General features: G+C 40.7%; 1 long non-coding RNA gene across 1 annotated transcript in view; it reads left to right on the forward strand.

The window, feature by feature from the left end:
* LOC107010694 overlaps nucleotides 1–428 on the forward strand; it is a 4,965-nt gene extending 4,537 nt beyond the window's left edge. Inside the window, exon 2 of the long non-coding RNA XR_001455742.2 lies at nucleotides 95–428. This is a non-coding gene — a long non-coding RNA (uncharacterized LOC107010694). The remainder of the gene's footprint in view (nucleotides 1–94) is intronic.
* The last annotated feature ends 3,611 nt before the right edge of the window (nucleotides 429–4,039 follow it).

Consider the following 4,039-nt stretch of genomic DNA (forward strand, 5'->3'; position numbering starts at 1 on the left):
ATTGCATATTTATGTGTCAACGTGATCATAATAATTAAATCAAGCCAACGTTGTCAAAATGGAGTTTAGAAGTCGTTTGTTACTTTGTTTGCAGAGTCATGGCTCACCCTCATTTTCCCAACACACAAATGGTGGTCAAAGTTAATCCAATTTTGAAGATGGTTTTGGCGATGGAAAAGAGAGAAGATGGGCTCGCAACCTCCTCAACACCGACTATGACATTATCCCAGAAATGAGGAAGCAGATTGTGCCTAACATTGGAGAGCAACATAATTAAAGTTTTTTTTTTCTCTTTATTCCCCATGTGTTATCCCTAGCCCTTTAGTTATCTCTAGATTTATGTAATAAATAGAAATTATTTCAATAATTGAAAGTCGTTTTATTGTCTAACTCTAAACTCCAAATTGGCAAATAAGGCTTGAATTAGTTATTGTGCATCACTTATGTGTCGCTTAGGCCTACCTCTGGCTCAACGAGGCTCCTTTGCATTTAGGTCGTTTATCTTAAATAACGTGTTTGATATCCCAATTTATGCAATGTTCTAACTTGGGCTTTTTTTTTGCTTTTAGTTATTTTATTTATTTTACCCTTTCCCAATGGTTGATCTGTAGACCATGGTTTATCACACGCGATCAAAGGATTCATTTCCTCCTCTTCCGACTGAGAATTGCAACAGAAAAGTGAAAGCGACTAATGCTAAGGTTATGTGCAAAACTATTGAAAAGAAGTGTCTTTCAGACAAGTTGGTATCAAACCTTGAGAGCAGAAAATAAAGAAGTTAGAAGAAGAGTTGTTGGACATGCGCGAGTGGGCAAAGTTGTTACTCTACGCCAATCCAACTTTGGAGATGAACATGGATATGTCACCTTTCGCAAGGCAAGTCACTCTCCAAAATAATCCTCCTTCAGATTACTCTACCTCTCAAAGTCACCGAGCTCCATTCAAATACCTCAAAAGAACATCTACTTTCCAAATCATCCATATCCTCCGCAACATCATGCATATGCTCCTAAACCACAACACCTTACTTCACACCGGCATCACCCTACTATGCAAGCTCCTCAATTCGAAACACCTCTGCACCAAGTTCCCTGACATCGTGCACCTCTCATGCCATTTCCAAACCCTCCATATCAAATGTCTCTGTACCAAAGGCCTCCTATGCCATATCTTTTGGAACTACGTCAGACCTGATTCCCGTTTAAGAGGGGATACGTAGGCGCTCCTATGGGGTTCGGTCTTACCATAATAAAAACTTTCATTTTCCCCTTCTATTGATAACTGGGAGGATCTCAAAAGGTCCATCAATATTTCTTCTTGCACATCTCCATACTGGGGCAGAATTTTTGAGTAAGCTCAAAAATTCCATCAAAAACATCTTCTCAACAACTGGGGCAGAATTTTGAGAGGATCTCAAAATTGCTGAAAATCAAGACTGGATAGAAATTTTTAAGGGAATCTCGAAAAATCCAACAGTCGAACTACAACTACAACAGATCAGAATAACAGAAGTTCTACACTGGGGCAGAAATTTTGAGAAAATCTCAAAATTTTCAACAATACTCCGAAGAGCATTCTATCAGACACCAAAGAAGCACGCTGTGCCAAATCATGGATACAGATCAACCTCCCCTTTAAACTAACTATTTTTCTTTGAGTGTAGAAAATATAGGTACATATACAAAGGCAGTTTCAACAATCAACATACCACTTTTGAGCCCGACAAATGACACTCGACCCTTCCAACAAAGCGGATGTCCAAGCTACTACATACTCTCCTCATTCAACTATGAAATTGCACCATGCCTGAGATTTATGATTGCATGATTACATTATGCCCGAGATCACATTATGCTCGAAGAAATGCATCATTGCATGTGCTCGATACTGCATGTGCCCGAAGAAATGCATCATTGCATTATGCTCGATATTGCATGTGCCTGAAGAAATGCATCATTGCATGTGCCTGATAATGCATGTGCCCGAAGAAATGCATCATTGCATTGTGCCCGATAAAGCATGTGCCCGAAGAAATGCATCATTGCATTGTGATCGATATTGCATGTGCCCGAAGAAATGCATCATTGCATGTGCCCGATAATGCATGTGCCCGAAGAAATGCATCATTGCATATGCTCGATACTTCGTGTGCCCGAAGAAATGCATCATTGGATGTGCTCGATATTACATGTGCCCGAAGAAATGCATCATCGCATTGTGCCCGAGACTACATTGTGCCCGAGACTACATTGTGCCCGAAGTTTGCATAAGCCAAAGATTGCATCGTGCTCGAAGTTTACATGTGCCCGAATCAAATCAAGTCATAAGTATCAACAGATGCCAAAAACAGATACGCTCTCTTTACTCATAATTTATATCCCAAAGGCGTCATTCTCCAAAGGCATCATCTTTCATGGCCTGCGGACTTCATGTCATGGCCTGAGGACTTATTTTATGCATATCATGTTCCTAAGGCGTCATAGTCTAAAGGCATCATCCTCATGGCCTGCGGACATCATATCATGGCCTAAGGGTTTAATTTCTGTCTATCATGATCCGAAGGTGTCATAGTCTAAAGGCGTCATTTTCATGGCCTACAAACAACATTTTCATGACCTGAGGATACACCCTGCATATCATGGCCCTAGACATCATAGCCTAAGACGTCATTTTTTCACGATCTTAAGGCAAAACATTCATGGTCAACATGGGAATTGCATCATGTTTACATTTACCATTTATTTTGATGTGTATGTTCTAATTACTCTATTTAGCCTATATTACAAGTTACAGATGTGCAGATTACAGACAAAGTCGCTTTTTGAACGGTTNAGCGGATGTCCAAGCTACTACATACTCTCCTCATTCAACTATGAAATTGCACCATGCCTGAGATTTATGATTGCATGATTACATTATGCCCGAGATCACATTATGCTCGAAGAAATGCATCATTGCATGTGCTCGATACTGCATGTGCCCGAAGAAATGCATCATTGCATTGTGCTCGATATTGCATGTGCCTGAAGAAATGCATCATTGCATGTGCCTGATAATGCATGTGCCCGAAGAAATGCATCATTGCATTGTGCCCGATAAAGCATGTGCCCGAAGAAATGCATCATTGCATTGTGATCGATATTGCATGTGCCCGAAGAAATGCATCATTGCATGTGCCCGATAATGCATGTGCCCGAAGAAATGCATCATTGCATGTGCCCGATAATGCATGTGCCCGAAGAAATGCATCATTGCATATGCTCGATACTTCGTGTGCCCGAAGAAATGCATCATTGGATGTGCTCGATATTACATGTGCCCGAAGAAATGCATCATCGCATTGTGCCCGAGACTACATTGTGCCCGAGACTACATTGTGCCCGAAGTTTGCATAAGCCAAAGATTGCATCGTGCTCGAAGTTTACATGTGCCCGAATCAAAGCAAGTCATAAGTATCAACAGATGCCAAAAACAGATACGCTCTCTTTACTCATAATTTATATCCCAAAGGCGTCATTCTCCAAAGGCATCATCTTTCATGGCCTGCGGACTTCATGTCATGGCCTGAGGCCTTATTTTATGCATATCATGTTCCTAAGGCGTCATAGTCTAAAGGCATCATCCTCATGGCCTGCGGACATCATATCATGGCCTAAGGGTTTAATTTCTGTCTATCATGATCCGAAGGTTTCATAGTCTAAAGGCGTCATTTTCATGGCCTACAAACAACATTTTCATGACCTGAGGATACACCCTGCATATCATGGCCCTAGACATCATAGCCTAAGACGTCATTTTTTCACGATCTTAAGGCAAAACATTCATGGTCAACATGGGAATTGCATCATGTTTACATTTACCATTTATTTTGATGTGTATGTTCTAATTACTCTATTTAGCCTATATTACAAGTTACAGATGTGCAGATTACAGACAAAGTCGCTTTTTGAACGGTTGTTCACTTGTTTACAAACAAAGGCTCCGACAAATTCTTGGCTACTCGCACTATCGTTTCGCTACTCATCTATCATTCAGGCTA

Source organism: Solanum pennellii, chromosome 2 (genome assembly GCF_001406875.1).
Source record: "Solanum pennellii chromosome 2, SPENNV200".
In the NCBI taxonomy this organism is placed as follows: domain Eukaryota; kingdom Viridiplantae; phylum Streptophyta; class Magnoliopsida; order Solanales; family Solanaceae; genus Solanum; species Solanum pennellii.